General features: G+C 34.9%; 1 long non-coding RNA gene across 2 annotated transcripts in view; it reads left to right on the top strand.

Moving 5' to 3' along the window:
* The window catches only part of LOC111926182 (uncharacterized), a 44662-nt gene extending 22314 nt beyond the window's left edge, over positions 1-22348 (top strand). Inside the window, exons 2-3 of one of the 2 annotated variants that reach the window (XR_015284490.1) lie at positions 16038-16141; positions 22212-22348. This is a non-coding gene — a long non-coding RNA (uncharacterized LOC111926182). Of the gene's footprint in view, positions 1-16037; positions 16142-20915; positions 21258-22211 lie in introns of those variants that run through there. The other variant, XR_015284491.1, reaches the window with a different exon arrangement.
* The last annotated feature ends 2697 nt before the right edge of the window (positions 22349-25045 follow it).

Consider the following 25045-nt stretch of genomic DNA (forward strand, 5'->3'; position numbering starts at 1 on the left):
ACTAGATGACTGACATTTGTAACATTTTCCATTATGTGAATAGAAGAACAAAATGTCCTTGGATAAATGAATCACTGTTAAAAATAGCCCCTACAGTGGGAGATAAATGTGACTTGGACACCTGCTTTAAATGAATGAGCTTCAATTTCAAGTGCCCTAATCACTAGATGAGAATCAAGGTCTCTTTTTCTGTGATTTGATATGAACACTCCTACTTGTATATTCAGTGGCTCAGCTTCAAAGGAAAAGGTGATGGGCAAAAAAATCAGAATACATCACTGCTTGGTGATTAAGTCATCCTCTTCAAATGAGAGGAGTGAAAAAGCACTGCTTTTGCAAACAGTAGGAGAATTAGAATGTATGTCTAGGGATGACAGCTTTATGAAATTCAGTGTATACAAAATTATGTCATGTTGGAAAACAGGGGGACTAAGATGTCAGTTGAATGGAGCCTACAGAAATAAAACATTAGAAAGGTTTACATAGTTTAAAGCATTTATTTAACTGAATGCTTAAAGTAATTTAATGTTGTTCTTTTAATATATAGGTAATATCAGTATAGCTAACCATACTTATAATGGCTTTTTCAAGTGCTTATTATAATGTCAGTTATTCCTGAAGAAATGTTTTTTATGAAAATAAAGAGTCACCAGGAAGATTATCACTATGAAAACCTTGTTAGATACAGTTGGAAAATCATTCAGTGTGTTTCAGACTCTTGTTTACACATTAAAATAGCTTGCATTTTCTAGTGTTTGAAAAGGAATCTGCTTGTAATTCATACAAAATAGCTTTTTTAATGTTATTATAATTGCAGAAGAAATCGCAGCACATGAAAAATTCAAAAGAACTATTTAGAAAGTCAAGAACATAAGGATTCAAACTTCTTCTTGTAGTGCTTTTCCTTCTACAAGAAATAATTTTACTAGTGCTGTGAAGTAGTAAACATCTTTAATAGGGCAAAAAGGCAAGAAAACAGAAATTCCCACAAGTCCTTCCGAAACAAAATTATTTCAATCTTTCAGTGCTTAATTGCCCACTATTGGTGTGTATCTTGCTTAGGTGTATTATATTTCTATGTTTGACTCAGAGCTTAGCAGGCCTCCTATACAGGTCTCCTCTACTATTCATGGGGAAATTGAAACTCATCAGAATCCTGTTCAAAAAATAAAAGAAAATTATTCATCTACTCTTAATATGGCAAAGAAAAACTTTTCTTATCATATAGAAAGTTCGTGCATATGTGTCTATCTGTATGTCTAAAATGTCTGTGGCTTCAAATAAGCTTTAAATTGGGCACGTGAATGTTAGAAAGTACACTGGATGTTTTCAGAGGCAGCTATACAACAATAGTAAGCTAATTCCATAATAATGCATACATATTTTTTTAAAAACAAAGTGAAATTTTCACACTGTAGAGGTTGATATATAAGAACTAAGTACTCATCTAGTGTAAAATAATGAAGCACCACTAATTTCTTACATCCCATACATATTCAGAATGGTTTAGAAACTTTTATTCATGTTGAGCTATTGAATATACTTTCCTTCAAATTCACCACAGCACAAGAAATACATTAAGTTGTGAGACACCATCCAAAGGAGGGCAACAAAGATGGTGAAGGGTCTGGAGGGGAAGCTGCATGAGGAGTGACTAAGGTCACTTGGTCTGCTCAGCCTGGAGAGGAAAAGACTGAGGGGAGACCTCATTGCAGTCTGTAACTTCCTTGTGAGGGAAAGAGGAGGGGCAGGCACTGATCTCTCATGTGGTGACCAACGACAGAACCCAAGGGAATGGCCTGGAGCTGTGTCAGGAGAGGTTTAGGCTGGATGTTAGAAAAAGATTCTTCATCCAGAGGGTTCTTGGGCACTGAAATGGGTTCCCCAGGGAAGTGGTTACAGAAGAGCTTGACAGAGTTCAGGAAAATTAATCCAAAGCATTTTTTCTTGACTAGGCAGGTTCAGTATATGGAACATAGGGTATTCAAAAAAAGCATTTCTAATTTTAAAATACAAATAAAAAATACAAAATGTGTCAATGTGGTTATTTCAAAATAACCATATAAACATAAATATGGTTATTTCAAAATAAAATTTTGTAAGACTTTTATTTTAAATAACTGCTAATCTTGGCAAAACTCGGTCATTGCCTTGTTTCTTATAAGTCTGAAGAAAAATCTGTGACCAATACATGGCTGAGGGAACTGAGACTAAAAAATAGATCAAGGAATAAAGTTGTTTTTAGGTAAATTGTGAGCAGCTGCTTTCACTGAATAAATGTCAGTGCCCATCATTCTGAAAATTAGTAGCTTGGTATATAGCCACTCGATCTGTGCCCTTCAGGCAAGGTACTTCTTATGAACAACTATATACCTTTAAAGGAGAAGAAATAAATTTTCTTGAAAACATGGTGCTTGCTCCTATGCACCAATAAAATCTAGTAATTCTTCAAATCTACCCTATTCTACTAAACACTTCTCACACTTTCAAACAGACATGTTTTTTGTGGTTGTTTTTTTTGGTATTTTTTCTCCACCTAGACATACAGTATACATAAAGTATATTTATACAAGAAAGCTTTAATTGTAAGGAAATTCCTGACATACAAACTGGTTTCTTTTCTGTGAAAACAAAGAAATCAAGAAGAAAAACTGTTTTCAATTAAATTCATATATCTACATATGAAATGTCCCAGCCACATCCTGGCATTGTGAGTTGAAATAGCAGCAAACATCAAATTCTGTAGTGCTTTGGAGCCGATAAAAATCTTATTCAAAAGTATGACATTTATGTGAAGTTTAGAGTTTTAAACAAAGTTGAAGTTTTTTGTTAATTTTTGGTCTTCAGGAACCTTGCCCTGTTAAGATAAATACAATATTTCTTTTCATCATCGTCATAACTTTTATATTTAACAAAAAAAAAGATAGTTTATAATGTAAAAATGGAAAGAAAGTATTTTCTGGAATAGTATTTTCTTTGTCCTAATTGATCAAAAAGAAAAAATAAAATAGAAGTATGAATTTCATGTGGCATTTTTTACTTAAACCTTTAAATTGTAATAAATTACTACTAATAAATTATCGTATGTTTTGATGATTGTAGAATCTGTAAATCCTTCACTTTAAATTAAGAAAATGGTGGTCACCACACTACAAATAAGTTATATAAGTCCCTCCTGGGTTGCCTCAGAGCCTGCATGTATGTTTCCCATATCTGTCAGAATTGTTGTCAGAATGGTTTTGGATGCTTTGATTCCATTAGCATTAATGAGCATTTTCAACTACATTGACTCCACTTCATTGGTACTAGTAAAACAAGTACTGGCACAAACTGCAGCACACTGCACATGAGCTAAAGCAAGTGCCAAGAGGAAGCAAACAGCAGACATGGAGTAGGCACATATCTTGTGTTCATGTTTACTGATAAATATGTCCCATTCTTCAACAGCATCAGACAGACATAAAGATGGAAGATTCTGAAATGGAGATGGACTCAGTGAGTAGACTAGGACACTCCAGGGAAGGTCAGTGCAAATGGAAGCAGATAAGGGATACAGAAATTAATGAAGTGATTTTTGGGCTCTCCTGCCCAAAGGGTGCTGCTGCTACCCACACAGGTAGCTAAGAGATGTGTTTATTCCTAGAAGCTCGAGCAGTTTCTAAAAGCCCCTGGGAGTTATTCGTACTGAAAGGTGCTTGCATCTGCTATCTTCAGCCATATTAAAATCCTTAATTTAGAGTTGGGAATTGTCAAGTACCTCCTCAGCTGGCACCAGGGAAAGCAAAGCCAGATGGGAGCACAGCAAACAGAGGTAGCAATTTGTGCAGCAGTTAAGGTGGAAGGTTTCCAAAAACTGTGTTGAATGTGGGACGGCTCAGCGCTGGCAGTGGTGTGCCACAGGGCACAGATCCCAGCAGCAGCGGAAGCAGCTACCCCAGCACACCAGACACCTCTTGAACTCCCATTTAATTCTGCAAGGAGGACACAGCCATCCAGCACAGACCATGGAGTGTTTGCTGCCTTTCTACAAGCCTTGGGCAGGCAGAGATGGCAGCATTGCCTAAGGGATGTTTGCACAGGCAGGGAGGTCAGTAAGTTAAGCACTGCAGGAGGAGGTGAGCAGAAGTCTGCACAAATTGATTTTTAATATGTGTCAGTGGCAGATAGATACGATCAAATTTTATATTAGGCTTAGTTTTACATTATTATAAGGGAAGGTGGAGAAAAAAGCAAAGAAAACCTCAAGTATTTCATTGGTCAGATTTTTCTATTTTTTTTTATTCAGTAGGATGTTTAACCCAAATATCAAAGTGTGGCTGAAATTACTTTTCTTTGTGTTTGTTTTCAGTTTCATTGGACATAAATATCAGATGGGTCAAAAACTGTAAATCAGTTCATTCAACCTTATCTTTGTTTTTATTGAATACTGATGAATTATGGCAATAATAATAAATACATCATCTGCTAGAAGCATCAAACAAAAGAAACCCGAAACAACAAAAAGCATAAAAACTCAAGCAAACCGCAAACCAAATAATGAAACAAAAAAACAAACAAAAAACCAAGCCAAAAACAAAGAAATTAAAAAATAAAACAAAACCAAACACAACAAAATACAAACACCAAAGCAAAACAAAATCCACAAAAATAAACAAACAAACAAAAAACCCAAACCAACACTAAAACATTTCCTCCAGTTTTCCTAGAAAGTAAAAACCTTCTGCTATGACAATTGGTATCTACATTTTTTGTGTGTAGAACCTCTACTAGGATAAAAACTTACATGAAAATTTCCTTTAATCTGTTTCAGCTCTCTTGTCTGAAGAAATAAAAAAAAAAAGTAGAAATAAAAGAAAAAAAAATTTCTCCCTTACATGAAATAAAAATTTCACCATCTGTACTAACAGAACATATGAAACAGCATCTGCTAAAATTAACTAGGCATAGATAGAGAAATTGACAGATCTAGACAACTCATGCCCAAGACTCTTAAAGGAAGTAGAAAATTACTGTGATAGTAACACAATTGGTTTTACCATCTGATCTATAAATTTCTTATGATGAACTGAAGAGTTGAATTATCTCCAAACCACTAATTTTATCTTCCAATAACTCAGAAAGAAACTGGAGACTTTTTTAAAGCCTCAGAGGATTAAAACAGTAGCAATATTTCAATTACAATGCAGAAAAGGCCCAGGGAGCCATAGGCTGTTTAGGCAGATGTTTTTCTTTGATAAAATAACTGATTTGCAGCTACCAAAGAAAAATCAGAAATAAAGGTAGGTTCCAGGAAAAAAATCAGGCTATGTATTTCAAACCCCTTGTTTCCAGATGGGGAGGACTGCCCAAATTTGACACTAACAGGCTTTTTCTTCACTTGGCATATATAATTTTATAAGTGTTCTTTTTATCCCTGCCCATAAGGCTGTGTTTATTGCCCTTAGCTTTTTCATAATTTGTCATAATCACAACATATATGATTTTGAACCAAAGGGATTATAATATTCAGGTGCAATCTCTTGGGTTAGTACAACGATTTTTCAGCCTATTTTTTCCCCAGTAGAAAACATGCATTATATAATGCAAGGGGAAAAAAAAAAACAAAACCAAAAAATGTTTAATTCATTTAATGAATTCCTTGAGAACTTGTTGTCTTGGAAAAACACTGATTTCCAGAAAGGAGATAAAAGAAATCTCAACAGTCGTCTATTAAAAAAAATATCATTTATTGATAGCGCTAAATAAAGGAAGGCCCGGTGCATCTCTGGCCACACATCTCCACAGAGGATCAATTCACAGTGTGTGAACTTGCTTACTTTTAAAAAGTTAAATTTACCCTACTGCTGGGCCATATGTTGTGAATTAATTATTTCCATGATTTTTTTTTTTTTTCCTTTGGACCAGAATCTGGTGTAAAAGAGGATTCCATTGCTTGATTTTCAGAGAGGGTTTTTATATGTAACTGAACACATGGTATGCATGCTGCTTTCATTGTATCATGACCTGTAAAAGTTTTCGAATACGCAAACCTTCTCAACAAATACCAAACCTGCCATCCTTAGGATTCAAAAGAACACTGGAAGGAAGTTGTGCAAGAGTTTTAACTTGGTTATTAACATGACTTTTCTTCATTAGGTTATTTAAATATCAGGACAAAAATAATTTCTTAACTTCCTACATATGCTGTGGATTTTTTTGGCTAAAATAAGATTTAGAATGCAAAAAATGCTTTGTTTGCCATCCTAAGGCTTCACCCTTCAATATTACAGTTTTAGTATATGGACATACATAGTTGATTCCACACAACACAACTACATGTTACCACTAGGTACTGCTAAAAAAAAAAAAAAAAAATAAAATTGAGAGACATTCCACCACACAATATAGCTACAATGAAGCTAAAACCACTCAGGCAACAGTCTCATTATTAAAGTAGTGCTTTTTTTGGTAAATCTGATGAACACAAAGGGCTGGGCCAGGCTGGCCTACACATATCCATGCAAAGCAAGACCAGTAGTTTTTGTCCTGGGACTTTTTAGAGTCAGTAGGAAGCCTGCTGCTTGTTGTGAGTAATGCCAATACCAAGATACAGAGCAACAAGTGTAGAATTCTTTCAAAAGCAAGTGTAGTTCTCCAAATGAAACCATAAATGCAGTGAATAAAGACATTTTGTTTACTCATCCCACGTGGTTTCCCACGTAGTTTTTCTATGAAGAACAGTATTAGTGTAGATTTTAGACCAGTTCTGTAATTATCTTTTATTTCCCAGTGCTTTTTATGCTTTGTCATCTAATCAGTTTATCTATATCTCAACTTTCTATAGTTATCTATTGTCACCAAAATAGAAAATGCATAGTTGACTTAATTGATTACTCATTTTAAAATTTTTCAATATTTTTTCTAACTTTTCAAAATAATTCTGAATTCCTATTCCTGTCTCTCTTATTTCCTTCACATGGCATACAACTCATTTCTGAAGACTGAAATGCAGACATTTTATTCACTAAAAAAATATGTGAATGAAGTGAAATAACCTGTATCATACTGGCGATCAGATCAGATGATTTAAAAGCCCTTCAGGCTTTAAAACTGAGGAAATCTCTATAAAGTGTGAAGTTTCAAAGATATTTCACCATGGTAAATGACTGCCAAAGTAGATTGCATGAAGATAATAAGGAAATAGCGGTCGCTTGAAACCTGAACTCTAAATTTCCTTATCCAGTACCGGTTATTTCAACTTAGTTGTATTCATACAAAGATATATTTCTAACAGTTTATGCTATGTCTTTTCTTACAATTACAATACTTTGGAGATTAATAAATTCTTTCTTGAATTTCTTATAGATCTGCAGGCTGTTTCTCAGTACCTAGTCCAGCCCCCAACAGAGAAATTTCTAATAGTGTATTAAAATAGGAAACAATATACTGAAGTTCTTGTTTTATAAGGCATTGTTACACAAGTAAATTTCAAGTTATTATGATTAATAACTATAATATATGGAATAATTGCAGTAAAGAGGTCTTGCTGGCAAATAGGAGATATTAGTGTGAGATATTAGAGAATTCTTCCTATGCTGCCTAATACTGGAAATGCATACATGTAGAAATGCCTCTGCATTTGACTCAAGAGTTGAGAAAAAAATTACATCCAAACTACATGGGTCAATGCATCTCCTCTGCTACATTCCTATACCTGTCATCCAGGTAATCCTGACCTCATTTTTTTCCTTTATTTGACATAATGAAATCACAGCCACAGACCATTAAAAAAGATGTAGATGGAAAAAGCTGGTGGCTTAGAATACCAAGTACAAGCTCCTTCTACAAAAGCAGGGAGACTGACCACTCAGAAAAACAGCTGGAAATTAAATGTGAGAAAACAAAAAGGTTCAGAGACAATTCACAGTGAGGAAACCGAACAATGACTTAAAGGTATAGACATAAAGCATATAGTATAAAGAAAGATTTTACAAACTAATTTCACATTTAGCTAAAATAATAAAGAACAGATGCTCAAATCACTTTAATTGTGAGAAAGTGGTTAAAGATAGAATAAATCTTGATTAAAAAAATTGGGAAATATTACTGAAAAAGAAAATGCCTCTAAGGGAGCTTTTTTTTTTTTCTTTCTCTCCTTCTACCTTTTTTTTAAACATACTTTTTAAAAAAAAATATAGAACTGTTGGAAGGGACCATGAAGGACCATCTATTCCATCCCTTTTATTTTTTTTTGTAAATGGAACCTAGACAAGATTATCTTGCAATATGTTTTGAAAACCTTCAGAGATGGAGACTACCTAATCACTGAAGAGGTTGCTTTCAGTATAAAAAAGATGAAATGCTTCCCTACAAAACTCATATCATCTCCATTTGTCTTTTTCATGCTGCTTCTTGTTAAGAGAGAACCTTCATGCTCTTAGTAGCCACCCTATTTAGAATTCTCTTGGATTATTCAAAAAGAGAATGACTACTTAAGCCAGCAGTTTGAGGCCACAAAGTCTTATGTTTTGTCTGTTTTACAGAAATTTTCCTCTGTGTCTTTTCTGAAATTTGCATTCTAAGTCAATTAGGACAGGAATAATTTATTAAATATGTTGTGTATCTACATAGAGCCATATGGGTTTGGGTTGGAAGGGACCTTAAAGATCATCTCGTTGCATTTCCCACTGCTATGGGCAGGGAAACCTTCATTAAACCAGGTTGCTCAGAGCCCCATCCAACCTGGTCTTGAACAGCTCCAGGATGAGGAGTCCACACCTTCTCTGAATAACCTGTGTCTCACCACTCTGGTAGTAAAGACCTTTTTCTTAGTATCTGGTCTATGTTGCTTTATTGGGAATGGTGAGAACGACACAGACACTCTCATGGAGTCAAACTGGAGAATTCTCTCCTCAGTTTATTTCCTCAGGTTTTTTTTATAGACCGATACGTGAAAAGTACAGAAAAGAAAACTCTTATTGGTTAGTAAACTACTACATCACCATCATTGGTCAGTGGGGTTCACCACCCCTCGACTTTCTCTTGCAAGAAAATAAGGAACAGACAAACAGCACCTGCAAGGCTGTTTTCTGTCTCTGAGGATTGTTTTAATTCCTCCCCATGATTTCCCAGGCCACTTTCCCAGGCAAGACTGAGAAAGCTCTGCGGCCTGTAATTTTCACAGGCACCTGTGCTCTCTGCTTCACAGCTAGCATCCATCGGTCTAAACCTACTTTCCTTCAGTTTAAGGCCATTCCTCCTTGTCCTGTCACTATATGCCTTTGTTAAAAGTCCCTCTCCATCTTTCTTGTAAGATCCTTTTAAGTATTGAGGGCTTCTGTAAGGTCCCCCTTACAGCACAGTACCTGGCACAAAGGGTCTAGATGATATTTAAACCAATATAATTAATACCAAGATGCTAAGGTAGTCTAAGAAGTGCATAAACACTACAAGTTAACTATTTTCATGGTATGTTTTCAACCTGAGACATTATCAACTATGAATTACGTGAAATAAAATTTACTTAATTTAGTTTCACATATTCATGAGCAAACAGAATGAAGTCTCAAAAGAGCTTCAGTGGATGTGGTCGCAGCCATATTTCCTCTGCTGCCAAAAGCTAGAAGTGGCTGCCACTACTTTTTACATCAATAGAGCAAAAAATAGCTCTTCGAGATGTTCTGCTCTCTGTAAGAATTATGCACAAGCTGAGCTGAGATGATAGGATGCAAACTAAATCATAATTTATCTTGTTTTATGTGTTCAAAAATATAAGAAAGCCAGATGAGCTAAATGCTGAACTAATTTACAATTACCTCTCAGAGGGTACTGAATCTGGTCCATAGTGCATCAACATTGGATAAAATGAGAGAACACAAATTAATAAGTAGTGCACTGCTTAAAGTATCAGAAAATAGTCCTTCCTAAAGACTAATTACAAATTAAAAGATTCCTACCAAATTAAGTATGCTTCAGGCAAGCAGAAATGGAATCGATTATAAATAAAATAATTAATACTACATCTTCTCATTTTTTTTCATTTTAAAGCACTAATTACAAATTATTCTGACGATATGACAGCAAATCGGTTCCTGTTTTATTATCCCTCTGCACCAAGGAGCAGATAGAGCATAACAGCACTTGCATACAGAGGAGAAAATGTTGCTCTTGAATTATCTCATGTAGCATTAATTTAGTAACATACACAAGCTGGTTTTGAATTGTATTTGATTGAGTTTGGAGTTGCCTGGAGTTTCTAAAACTATGGGAAAATAGAGCTGAAATGTCCTGTTATTGCCTTATCTCAGGAACTCTAGTGCTAGTTGAGCTTCTTTCAAAGAAATTGTCTTCTACAGAATTTTTTATAAAAAAAAAGCTACTTTGAATAAGGAAATACTTTACCAGTAACTTTCTCTTAGTATCTAATATTTTGGTGAAAATTAGTCATTTTTTTCTAAATAAACAGGAACGTTGGTATCTTAATCTTTCTTATACTCTAAAAATCTAATCTATATTTTGAAGATTAGGATCAGTGTTTTCCTCTCAAGGTTAAAAAAAATAAAAATTTTTTCAGTCTTTGGTAATTCTGATGGTTTTCTGGGATCTTGAATTTGATCCACAATGACAATGAAATGTAAAGCTGAAAACAGAAAGCCATTTTCCACCCACAGATTTACCAAAATTGAACAACTGAATGGATTATTGTTGTTGGTCTTTGTATGGTATTTCAGAAGTTTTTTTGTTTCTTTTTTTTTTTTTTAATTGTATTAAAAATCTTTAACTAGTATTTTCTAAAGAATGCTTTATCATAGCAGTTATTCTTTACCTTATATTTGTAAAAATTCTTACACTGTCAGAAAAATTAATTAATTATTTAAATGTTGGACACAGCTTAAACCTCTAAAATTTATATTGGCTGTTACTTTTCTCTTTAATAATTTCAACTTCCTGAGAGCTTAAAAAATAACAAAAAACTTCAAAACTCACCTAAATATGTAGATGGAGTAGAATTCCAGTAGAGAACCATGAAATACATGAAATTAACTGTCACTTAAAACTAATTTTCCTTACTTCCTTGCATCTTCCTCCCCCATTTTTTCCAAGTGTAAAATTCTTCTCACCAGGTTGACCACCCTTTTGGCAAAAATGCATTTGTGCCAGTGCGTCAGGTGAATTATGCTTTTTTTCCTAGAAGCACTCAGTTTTCAAAAGGGCTTACATTGTCATAAATTTCAAATCCCTGTTGTCAAAATAAGCTTGTGATCAGTTTTTGACTCAGGATGCAACCATGCCTCCTCCAGCCCCTCCTAGCAGGATTACTAGCGGGATCAAAGAGAAAAACACTAGGGAGCCCAGGTTATCAGAACTCACTCCTAGAACCAGGTATGTTTACTTGATACTTTCAGAAATTCTCTTTAGAAAATCCACCTATGTTTTTAAAAATTCGCCTCTATTTCAAAAATGTTCTGCTGACTGAGGTGGCTGTATTAAAGCTGCCCTGAGAGACACATAAAATCTTCATTTCTCACAGACTGTCCAAGGCATCACGTGAGGGAAGGGATGAAGAAATTAATAAATAGAAGAATGATTTGACAGCTAGAACAGCACGAAAACAACAGCAGCAGGAGGCTACACATTAAGAAGTAACTTAGAAATATTTCCAATGTTCAGTTTCTGCAAAGAGTGTGTCATTCTAGCTAGAGCTGTACAAATGAAAAAGCTTTCCATGGCAAAAAGGGAGCAATAGCTGAGTAAATTCATTTTCACATTCTGCATGCTGCAATATTTGCATGAACAAGACAGTGAAATATTATTTTAGGCAGCAAATGAGAACCATCCCTCTGTAACCCTCCATTAAAATCAGATTTTTATTTTTTTTTCTCAGAAGACAGACAGCTCAATCAACCACTGCAGTTTAAACACAATCCACATTATGTCTCTACCTATGTAAGACGAATGTGGAAAAGGTGCTAAGGGCAGTAAGCATCTGTTATAAAAATGAGCTATATAAGCACACACATGTCATGCCATCAGCCAGGGAAAAAAAAATACCTGAAGTACAACGGGTCTGATTATGTACCTCAAAACTTAGAGAAATTTTACTGACAATGAAAGGTGGTTCTGTTTAGATGGGATAGCATTTTATAGCTGCTCAATGAATTGTAAAGAAGCAAAGAAAAATGTATAAACTCATATTATTGAGAAGATACTTCAGAGAAGAAACCAAGAAATATTTAATCTTAAACACACAGTTGACCCTTAATTTTCTTTCCTTTTTTTTCTGGTGTGTGTTCTACCTCACTCCTCCCAAAAGATTGACACTTTCCGATTTCAGGACAAAAGCTGTAAAAGCAATCTGTCTTACTGAGCAGCTTTCATTTTCACAGTTAAATGTGGAATCTGTCTAATTTTAGACATTCAGGTGCTGGAATGTGCTCACAGCTCTTGTAATCATTGGGAAGAGATAAGTATTGTTAATGCCATTCACCAGATAACATAATAGACTTAATGAGTTCAAAAAAGAACCTTCAAACTTTCAGCCTTTTTTTCCACACTAACTGAAGAGGAAATGTAGAGAATCAACACTGTTTAAGCCATGGGCTTTTAGCTAAATGTGGTTAAATTTCTCTTACTGTAAATGGCCAACTCTTTTTTGCATTCACGGAAATGTTAGAGCACAAGGACTTTGGATGTGAATGTGTGAGTGGCTCCTAGAAAGAGAGGATGCAGAAAACTCCAATCATTAGTTCTTGATTTTCTATTTATTCAAGTCCAGCCTTTAAAACCTGTCCAGCCTTTTTGCCTTTCCTTTTTCTAAACTACACTAATCTATGTAAATAAATGTGTTATGTTTCCTTTGACACCTATAAGCTCTGACAGAAGCAGATATATATATTGGGGCAGTGTAAAGGATAGGTTTTTTTTCATGTACATATGTTATCATGCCAACTGAAATGTAAATTTCTGTAAGGGTGAAGGGCATTGTGAGCTAAATGGAAAACTCCCTCAAACTGTCCCTTTCCTTAAACTCAGAAGATGGTTATGCTTGGTTTCAGGTTTCTTTAATGTAAATGCTTATTCATAGTAACAGGACCAATCTCTATGAATTGCTCTTAAATCACAAAAGTATTAACCATTTCAAGACAAACATAGTTATATCCCATGCCTTAAATTATGCACAGGAATAATGTTCTATAAAGAACTAGTGCTTTCTAAGTTACTAAATGCAAAATTAATCCTGAAGATACTAGGCAGGGTCTTCAACCTATAGAAAATGATAAAGTTCCATTAAAGGAAACTAGGAGCAACAGTATTTTAGTTCTCTGAAGATATAATGCCATTTGTAATTTATCCCCATCACATAGATGTACTATGTTGAGTTGATATAATCACAGATATGTTCTTGTTGATTTCTATGGCAGTTTTGTGTATAAAACACTATTAAATGCAAGATTCTTCAATATTCTATTAGAAGGTAACCTACTAAACCCCTCACATTTAAAGTCTTCTTTATTCTTAATTCTGATGGGAATTATAATTCTTATAAGAATATTAATTTTGCCTTACTGCGATGCTTTGCTTAGACTAGGTGTAGATGATATCAGTAACTACTTTTTGGTAATCTGTTCTCAAGATCAGAGCATGAGTAATTAAAATAAAGGGCATCACACTGCAAGTGGCATACCTCCAACACAGACCACTAGAGATCTGCCCAGACAATGTCACTAGCCAAAAAGCAGTATGGCTAGAGCCTCAATGTAATGCAGGCTGATATATATTTTGTATATTGACAAACTATTATATATACCTTTAGCAATTAATCATACAATACAGCTTCAGTAAGAATTAATATATTTCTATGAAGATACACAGTAAGAAAAAGTAACACTCATTTTTAGTTTAAGTCAAATGAGGAAGCTTTTTATTGATTTATTAATGACATGTGATTACCCAGCACTCAGAAATTATACCTTCAGGATCAATAACAAAAACAAAGCAGATGAAGCATAACACCTGACACTGGACAAATAACTCCAACAACTTTCTAATCACTCTTCTACAACTATTCTCAGGAATCTCTAACTCTCTTCAATGTACATGTACAGAGCTACAAGCTCAACTTCCCTGTCCAGCCATATGGGTTGAGGTTTGGTGTCCCAGCTTTGTGTAACCTCCTTGTCCATACACCAGGGACTGTGGTCCCATGCATACTGCCCACACACTTCCAGAAAGACCACTGCTGCCTGCAGGCTTCTCCTGGAACCCCATGGGAGATTGTGCCACCCAGACTGGGCAGGGCAGGTGTGCCTTGGGGAAACTGCAATCAGGGGCCACCCCACTGCAATGGCTACTGCTTCTCTCACCACCTGTCCCCATTTTCACAGATGCATGCACTCTCTCTATACATTTTTTCAAGATCAGTCTTTTTTGCAATTTTTTTTTTTTTTTTTTTTTTTGTAATTTGCCTTCTTAGTTTAGTCCTACTGAAGGTCATCTTCTTCAAGACTATCAGTTTTGGGCAAATGTCCTCTCTGAGAATTTTGGCCATCCCTTATCTCATACTGTTTACATTTCCATTCTCTTTAAGGGCAGTTGTTATTCTGGCCATGTTATTGTAGAAGGCTATGTAGGGACCCCCTGCATTTCTTCTTCATACTTAAGATCTCTTTCATATTTTTTTTCTCTCCTCTAATAAGTATATTTCATAGTTTTTTACCTTAATAATTTTTGTTTCATATATGCTTATGGTATAATATTTTTCATTTTCCACACATACAGTTTTTACTTGTTTAAAATGTCGTGTTGTCAATAAATGTGCTGCATCCTCTCTGCTTTGCCGTGTCTCAGAGATTGTTGCAGACAGATTTGAGAAAAGTAGATATATAGCTAAAGATGATGAATGATTCCCCATAACCAGTCTGGATCCAAAAGTATAAGATGGGATAAACCTATAGAAAAGGATACCTAAATATAAAGGGAATTTATTGAAACGTAAAGGAGTTGCACACTGTCAAGCTGTAGCAGCCAGAAATTTATTTGTGCTATAAGTTTCAAGCACATGGCTCCAACCTCTAAAACTTACAGGATGAAACTGTTGCCTATATTCCTATACACCTCCAATGGTACCTGTGTGCCATTTTCAAATCTGAAGACAAAAAATTCTTGCTTTATCTGATCCATGCATATACATTTTATGTATAAAAAGTTGCAATTTCTGACATAAATGTATCACCTGCATGTTTTCTGTTGCATTTTCTGGTCTCCCAATACCTTGCATGCATGTCATTTTAGTTCCATCAGTGAATTGTTTTTCTATGATGGTAAAATGTCACATTGACAGACTGACAGAATTATGGAGAGAAAGTATCCTGATGACTATTTAGACTTGCCTGCTGCTTAGTACAGGCTGTAGATTTGACTACAATAAGCTATTTATTGAGCTCTTTGCTTGTGTTTCAGATACAGCATATTTTAGAGAATTTCCAGTCTCGATTTGAAGAATCAAGAGGTCATTGCAGATTGCTGCCAAAAAACCCCATGAAACCAATAATCTTTTCTTCTCAAAACTTCCCTGCTACTTTTGTTTTATTGCCTACACAACATTCAAACAAATTTCCAGAATTTCTGTCATAAGTCTTTTTTACAAGAAAATATATCTTGGTAATTTTAGAAAAAGAAAATTAAAATTGTGTTTTGGCAGTTTCCCACATAGACTACAAGATGATGGTCGCTTGGAAAGAATGTAAAATTGAAAGGAGTGACAGAGGAAATTATGTCCAAATTCAAAGGCAAAGTCCTATATCCTAGAAAAGATCTACTGGGAATTACACGGTTTCTGCTACTCAGTCATGCAGCCATATACATATTCGATTTATGTGACATAATTAAACTCTCAGAGATTGTGATGATGACTGGACTCTGATTTGATCTGCAGTAAGTTAAATTAATTTTCCTCAAGTCCAGTCTATTTTGTCCATGATGGTAATTGGTGAATGACCTCTACCTGTGCTTATCTCAACCCACAAGCCTTTCATTACATTTTTTTCTACCTGGTCTAGCTGAAGAGGAGGGTGATGGAATGACTTTGGTGAGAATCTGGTGTCCAGCAAGGGTCAACCCACCACAACATCTCCTCCAAAAACTGTTTTGGCAGTGCTGTAAGGTAAGCTGAAATGCTTTATAACAGACAGCTGTGTATTAATCCACTTAATTATTCACAGCACACGCAGAATTTTGGCAGACTGTATTCTACTAACTTTTACTAGATTTACATATTAAAATATTTTTATGTATGTGCAATGGTGTGTTAATTCTTTACTGTTAGGAGAGGCATTTGGTGCTGCAGGTAAAGTCTTTTGAGAGTCTTACACAGAGAACCAATTCTTGTAATTTTACAGAAACATTTGAAATAAAATATAAAATAAAGTACCTTTTCTGCAAATACTTATTAGGATGTGAATAATAACCAAAAAAATCATGCAGCGAGGGAAAAAACATCTTTCATAACACATATTTATATGACACATTTTCTTATTGTCTTGCTGAGCTGTAGTTGTCAGCAACAGTTCTGCTCTTGACAAAAATGGTTATGGCAATATTCCTAGTGGATTATTTGCCATGACGATTCATTGTCACCTTCTTTCCCTCCTTTTTTTGTGTCTGACAAACTGAAAATTTGAGAAAAATATGCTGAAGGACAAGTACAATCTAGGACTTACAACATGCAACTGCAAAAGCTGAAGTATCTGTTTCTTTTTTTGTGATGATGTTCAGATGGTTTCTCCTAATCCAGTCTGTGTGTTGATACCTTATGTTCAAACTTTGGCTAATAATATTTATCATTTTAATGGTTCACTATCAAACTGTAATTAGCCCATAGAGTTATGCATTTTTAGATAGAAGAAGAAACTGCTGGGGTATGAAACTTGGTTTAATGATATTAAATTATAGTTCAGCAGTTTACAATATAGTAAACTAGATGACTTAAAAAACCCTGACAAAAAAAGTACTAACCAAACCTTGATTAATTTAAAATATCAAACTTGAGGCTTAACTTAATTCTTTACCTTTCTCTTTAAAACACTTGCATAGCTAGAACTTGTTACTTCCTAGGTATGATCTTTTAAATTGTAAAAGTCACAATTATAACTTGGTTTTCTCTCTGTAGTGGATATATAAAACTATGCACTCTGAAATGCAAATGGACTTCTAAACAAAAACATTACTTTGGCTTTTAGAATGAATATTCCAAAGTGATATTTGACCAATTGTCCACTCACTCATATCTTAGAGGGAGTACTGATTTTGTTCTTACAGTTCATAGAGGGCTTACAGACTTATTCCTTTAAAAGATTGGAGTAATTACATTTTTAATTTTATCACCATCTTCGAAGATGTATGGTGTCATTCATGGACTGCATTATTCTGCCTCTAGTTTGTCTATGGAAAACCAGTCAAGGCCTTGACTTGGCTCTGAGGAGATCCAGGTGTCATCACACTTATTTAGTTACTGTATGCTTACATGTTTCACACAAATTCAAGTCAGTACATTTTCTGAAAAGCTATTGATGATGTGTTTTTAAATTCAGATGTTGATGTTGTAATAAATCAATATCATATTTCAAGAAAGTTTTACTTTCCTCATCAAAGAAAGCACTACACTTGGATATATCTATATAAATCATACTCCACAGAATTTGATGACCTCATAAGTATATTTCAATGTCAGTGATTATGGGATTCCATGAAAGGGAAGATTCTGGAGTACCTAACTGATGAAAGCTCTTTTGCTGATATGTACCAGGCAAGTGCAAGGAATAAAAGCAGCTACTGAGCTTGTTTTTGCCCATTAAAATATCCAAGCACCACAACATAGAGCAACTTTGCTCATGATCATTTCTGCAACCTTTGCTAGGGAACAAAACTTTCCCCCGCTTTTTATTTATACTTATATCCCTTTGTTTCAGTATAACTACTTGACTGTGCATTATTACTACCATGTGCTCAATTTATGTCTGAAGCGTCCAGAAACAATGGTTCCACAAATCAAGCTTAAGCAGGCTCCGTCTCTGGCTGCTGTTCTACTCCAATACATTCCAAGTGATTAACACCACCTGTGGCACTCCTAATTCACAGCAGCAGACAATTATATCCCTTGGATACCCATTACGGGTAATTATTCCCATGACAGACTATTAGATATGGGCTGTGAACATTTCAGCTGTAAAGTTTTTTGCAATTTTATTTTAATTCTGATATTACCATTGAGAGGTATATTTGGGGAACAAATCAGTGTTACATTAGCGGTATGCTTGCAACAAGCAAAAGATTAATTTTTATTGCTGGAGTTGTAGTCAGATTTATTATTTAAATATGTGATTAAGGGAGATTTTACATGTTTGCCATTACAAGATTATTTTATTTCATTCTTTTAGTACAGAGGTAATAGCAGATCCTGCTGATGAGGTGACACTAGAGACAAAAATTAATTGTTTTGTTTTAAAGACTTTACTCATCTAACATTCCTTTTTCTTTTTTTTCTTCTGAATATATAAGTTTGATCTCTTTTAAGTATGTAGGGGAATTCTCAGTGTAAAAAAAAGGTCAAAATTCATAAAACTTTCCTGGTGCTGTAGCATTAAATTTAAAGGTGGTTTTTAATGAAATAAGAGGCTTACACTCGATCAATATCAAAATCATAATCTCTTTGATCTCCTATCATGTAAAATATGTTCTTTATGTTGAAAATAAATGCACTCTGAATCTGAATTAAGAATTTAGTTTCAGACTGAAGTGTACAGAAATCAATGGCAATAGTATAATAAATTAAAATTTGAATTATTTAAAAGATGTTTCTTTGTAGATTCATTTTCAAGATGTCCATTTAGAAGACCATTAATATTGGCTTAAAAAAGAGAAGGGTAGTAAAGAACAAATAAATTTGCATGCTTATTTTACTAAAAGTGGAACAAAATATTGTTTTCAATATAAGAGATCAAAAAAAAAATAGAATTAAGAGGAGAAATGTTTATACATGATGTGAATGCATGTCATAGTTTCATTAATAGGCCTGAGTTCACATTGGATTTCCTGTATTAACTTAGACTCTTTGATAAACATGAAGAGCTTTCTGTGATACTCCTATCAGGATCCTCCCTCCAACCCCAGGCATTTATTGATTAAGTAAAAACATTAGCTATTAATCATGTTTGATCCTAAGTTGGAGACCAATGAATAGACTAGGCAGCTTATAAGTGCTCCATGCTTCTTTCACATGATTTATTAAGCTTTTAAAATCCTGGTGGCATTTCACAAGTGCTGTTGAACTGGCCAATATGATAGGTGAGCTACAGCTGCCCTTAGACAAGCTCAGGCTTAGGCTCTGCTAAAACCTACCTGACTTTGTAATATGAAAGAGAGGTTATGTTTACATCATTCAGAAGAAACAGAACAACCCCATCCTCGTTACTGTGGACTAAATGGCATGACAAATGGCACCTGACTCTTTTGCACCTACAGTCTGACTTGATCACCATTTGTCACGTGCCAGTGGATCTCTGAGAGACACGGAAGTGACAGAAGCAAATAGGATTTATACAGAGTCTGTGTGCACTATAGCTTTGTACTGTGTATCAAACAGTGTGGAAATCTGCATCAAAGCTATGACATCTTACAGCCAATGGTGTGGGCATGAATAGCTCACACGAAAAGTTCTACCTGACATGATAGTCTTCAGTCAGCAGAAACACAGCATAGCTTCCTTAATGTCTAACTGGTATCATGCCATAAATTCAGAGTTGGAAACAGCATTACTTTGAACCTCTGTAACTATTTCTCAGTTCCTCCAAGCAAAACTTAATTCCTTATCCTCCTTTGACAGATAAAATAGGTGATGGAAAATATTTATGAAGTTATCTCTTATGGCTGAGGCCTACCCTAAGGTAACTCTCAGGTCAGATGAATTTTTTTGTATAACAAATCAACACCGAATTTCATGGGGCAGATTTCCCCCAGGAATTCACAGTAACTATAAAAGTCTGAAAATAAATCAAAAGACAATGTATAAAACATGTAGATGTTTAGATGTTCGAAGTTGATGGTTCAGTACAGTTCTTTATAGAAATAAAAGCATATTTCCAGGAAGTCAGTGAGAGAGTTTTATCTAAGTATCTTCCATTAACTGAGCTCCTGTCTGTATTTACTGAAATGAATATGATAACTAAGAAACACTGCAGTATCTAAGCCAGAAATCAAACATATTTAAGAGAAGTAGTAATTAAGGATATTTGCTGCTAACATATATAATTTTTTTCCACATTGAAGGACTACAAGCAGTAGTTAGCAAGACTGTGAAACAGCTTTTGAAAATATGAACACATGCATACTCAATATACATAGCAAATGTGAATGATTTCAGTTGAAAACTAGTTTATTCTGATCATGTCCAATGAGAACACATCAATTCAAGTGAACAACTAAAACCAGCTAATTCTTCAAATGCTGAAATTCCTGAGGCTCCTGAAAAAGCAGGATTATTTTACTATGCATTACAAGGTGTAAAAATCAAGATGATACTATACCCTTGATATTACTTCAAGAAGTACACATCACATACCTAAGTTCTATCACTAAAATTCCATGAAAAAGCTCACACTGTGGGGAAAGAAGAGGTAAGGGAAAAGAGAGGGATAAGAAAAAAGCTCCACACCCTTTTTAGTAGAAGTTGCTTGTAACAACTTGATTTTATAAGCCAGGTTTCACACTTTAAATGTGAAAGACTTTGATGAGTTTGTGATAGAGACAAAGCAAAACCCTTTTTTCTTTGGCCAGATATAAAACTTTAATATTGCTCATAGAAGTCAGTTAGACACAGAGCAAGGGTTTGGACACTGGTACTCTACAGACTGCTCTTGCTTTTCTCACTTCATCCATCACAGGTCAATTGCTAAGTCCTGGCAGCTTATAAGAGCACATCAGGTGTGGAAAGCATTTGCAGAATACTTAATGACCACATGCTAAAGATTTTAAAGTTCAATAGCACCATCAGAACAGTCTTCTGGGGAGTCGTCTGAGAGTTATCTGGAAATGAACATTAAACTCCAAGGACACTTTCTTATACATGCATATCAAAGGTAGTAGAAAAGGCTCGATGTTTACTGCTGACAAACTGATAGGCAGTGCAGAGCTTCACCAGTGTTGCTAAGTGTGAAAACCTATATCTAAATAAAAAAAAAAAATAAGGAAAGAAAAGAAAGAAAGAAAGGAAAGAAAGGAAGAAAGGAAAGAAAGGAAAGAAAGGAAGAAAGGAAGAAAGGAAGAAAGGAAGGAAGAAAGGAAGAAAGGAAGAAAGGAAGAAAGGAAGAAAGAAAGGAAGAAAGGAAGAAAGGAAGGAAGAAAGGAAGGAAGAAAGGAAGGAAGAAAGGAAGGAAGAAAGGAAGGAAGAAAGGAAGGAAGGAAGGAAGGAAGAAAGGAAGAAAGAAAGGAAGAAAGAAAGAAAGAAAGAAAGAAAGAAAGAAAGAAAGAAAGAAAGAAAGAAAGAAAGAAAGAAAGAAAGAAAGAAAGAAAGAAAGAAAGAAAGAAAGAAAGAAAGAAAGAAAGAAAGAAAGAAAGAAAGAAAGAAAGAAAGAAAGAAAGAAAGAAAGAAAGAAAGAAAGAAAGAAAGAAAGAAAGAAAGAAAGAAAGAAAGAAAGAAAGAAAGAAAGAAAGAAAGAAAGAAAGAAAGAAAGAAAGAAAGAAAGAAAGAAAGAAAGAAAGAAAGAAAGAAAGAAAGAAAGAAACTTGATCTGTTAATGAGAGACTGGATTGCTGGAAACCCACACTCATCTTTATTGTATTGAACAATATATTGCTTTTTTCTTTGTGGTGTAGTTCATTTAAGTAGATAGCTTTTTTATTTTCCCTGGAAAGTTGCATTTTTAAGCAATGAAAAAACTTGTGATGCATGTGTTAAATATCTTCAGAGTTGTTAGAAACAGTGCAGACTCCTTTTCCCACTCCTTATTCTATTACTGATAAAAGGTCTTTTAAACTTCAGCTCCATTCTGACTCTGTTTATAAGAGAAATAACCAATGCAATCTGTCAGTCATTTTCTTCATAGGTTGAAATTCCTCTCTATTATGAGCAGCATATCTGAAAAGAGCCCTGCAGAGAGTATTTCTTTAATGTCTGTAACTAAGAAGGCACTGTCTAGTAAGTTGGAACTGATGTTATTGTCATTTTTTTTTATGTTTAGACCACTGAGTCCACCAAAGCAAGTTCTACTACTGCAGCAGTAAAGAACTGAAGAGATATTTGCATATTTCAAAACTTTCAAAAAGACTTGGCTTTACTAACACTAAAAATATTTTTAATAGCTCTATTTTTTGAATGTAATGGTAAAATGAAATTTCTAAACTTGAAAAATTAGAAAACAAATAACAGTTATATTTATATTAAAAGAAACTTGTAATTTTAAACATTTGTCTTTTCAAGAAAGGTAGTTGGCTTAAAGCACAGTTTTTACTTTTGACTACTAACTTCTTCATTCAAAATAACATTTTAGTATTTTCAGAATTCATGTTTCTACTTATGACATATCCCTTTTCAATTTTCCAATTTACTAAACTATGAAATGGTATTTGAATGTGAATTGTGATACATATATTAAAAAGGAAATAACATTTACTGTAATTCTATCTTGAAAAAATGTCTATTTCACATTAAACTTCAGAAGATTCCACTGAAAAGCCTACTTCAAATGTTTCAGATGACAAAACCTAATTTTTTAATAACTTTCAAGCTTGCAAAACATTTATAACAGTTCCAATAAAGTAAAATATTTTTTTAAATCTATTTTGCAATTTTTTTTTATCCTCACAACTGTGCTACATATTGTTCTTCCTTGTGTCCTGTAAAATAAAAGAAGTGGCATCTGACCACCAGAAGATGAAAGTTGGGAAATCCTGCAAGGGGGTCTCATGTATCATCCAAAAGTTTCAGTATTGCACATTTTGAATTTCAATAAACTTTATATCTGTTGATTGCTTTTGGGGACCACAATCCAATGTTTCACAGTTTTCAGTAGAAGACTGGATTAGAAAACAGTGACAACTTCCTGTTAAATATTTAGAAGTCTTTTACAACCTAGCAGATTTGACAGAATCTTCTGCCCTATATTTATTTTCTCCTGCTTGATTTCATCACATCTTCTTTTAGTACAAGAAGCTTTTGTTCCTACTTAGTATTCAAGTACTGGTTTGATTGTAATAGAGTTTTTTGTATATAAATTAAAGAGTAAATTAAGGAAATTTCTCTGTAGACCTTGTGGTTGACACTAAAACAGAAGAGCAAGCCTTTAGAAATTGTTACAAAGAAGAGTCTAAAACTGAAATGGACTTTTATAACGTTGTCAGTGTGAAAGGTGCTGAATAAAAGATATTATAGAACGCATCTGAAACATGATCCATAATATTTGTGTCAGATTTTTGTCCTTTGAACCATTGCATTGTACAACTCTGTACAAACTAATTTTGTTTAAAGGAATAATGTGGAGATTGCAGGTGCCAAAGTCATAGACTGGGAAAGCGTTAGTCAAAGTTACAGACTGGGAAGTTACAGACATAATTCTATAACTGCTAGGAAATTGCATTGGCAACATCAGCAAGAGCCTGTAGAGTCTGATGGATCCAAGAGATTAGCATCTGCTCCTGCTACTCTACACAGGTTTAAATGCTGCTACACTGAGACAACTTAGAACCATCAAAACACACTATATATACCCTCGAAGAATATTAAAAGGATATAGAGCAAATAGCATAGGATCACAGACTAATAGAATGGCTTGAGCTGGGAGAGATCTTTGAGATCATCTCATTCCAACCTGCCTTCCATGGGCAGGGACACTTTTCATTAGACTAGGTTGCCCTGAGCTCCATCCAGCCTGGCCTCGATCATTCACAGGGATGGGGAACCCACAGCTTCTCTGGGAAAGTTGTTCCAATGCCTCACCATCCTCATATAAATGATTTTTTCTTAATATCTAATATAAACCTACTCTCTTTCAGTTTGAAGCCATTTCCCTTGTCCTATCCCTACATGTCCTTGAAAAAGTCCCTCTAATTATCTTGTAGGCTTCTTTTGGGTACTGCAAGGCTGCAATAACCTCACCCCTGAGCTGTATCTTCTCCAGGATGAACAACCCCAACTCTCTCAGCCTATCTTCATGCAATAGCTGCTCCATCCATCTAATAATCTTGCTGACCTCCCCTGGACTCGCTTCAACAGATCAATCTCCTTCATTTGCTGCAGAGCTGATGCAGCCCTGCAGGTGGGGTCTCAGCAGAGCAGAGGGACAGAATTCCCTCCTTCCCCTGCTGCCCACGCTGCTCTGGATGCAGCCCAGGACACGTTTGGCTCTCTGGGCTGTGAGTGCCCATGGCTGGGTCATGTTCAGCCTCTCAGCCAGCAGCACCCCCAAGCCCTTCTCAGCAGAGCTAATCTCAGTATGTACAGCCTGTGTTGATATAGAGGATTGCTGTGATCCAGGTGCAGCACCTTGCACTCTGTCTAGTTAAACCTCATGAGATTCCCATGGGCCCGTTTCTCCAGCTAGTCCTGGTTGCTTTGGATGGAAACCAAGGACCTCCTTCAATCTGGAATTGAACCAGAGACTTAGGGATTCCTGCCGGCTATACTTCTACCATCTGCTCTACCAGCTGAGCATTTGAAGGAAGACATAGATGGATGATTACATACCTCTCCTATGTACCTTGGCAGAAATATTCTGTAACATGATTTTTCAATCCTAGACCAACCTGTCAGAGATGGTCCTTTCAATTAGAGCTTTCCATAAAATATCTTTTACTCTCTGTATAGTTCCTGTGACAATATTATGTTTATCCTAAGAGACAGAGAAAGCTTCTGCTTTCCAATAAACATGTCCATACAATTACTTTTTAATTTGTTTTGTAAAAAAATTTAATGAAGCAGAATTGCCTACATAATCTTAGTTAATTGACTTTATGTGTGTCCGCCTGTGTATGAGTATGTGTGAATGTGTGCTGATGTTTGTTAAAGAAGGTAAATGTT

The sequence above is a fragment of the Cyanistes caeruleus genome, chromosome 3, assembly GCF_971803275.1.
Source record: "Cyanistes caeruleus chromosome 3, bCyaCae1.hap1.1, whole genome shotgun sequence".
Classification (NCBI taxonomy): Eukaryota; Metazoa; Chordata; class Aves; order Passeriformes; family Paridae; genus Cyanistes; species Cyanistes caeruleus.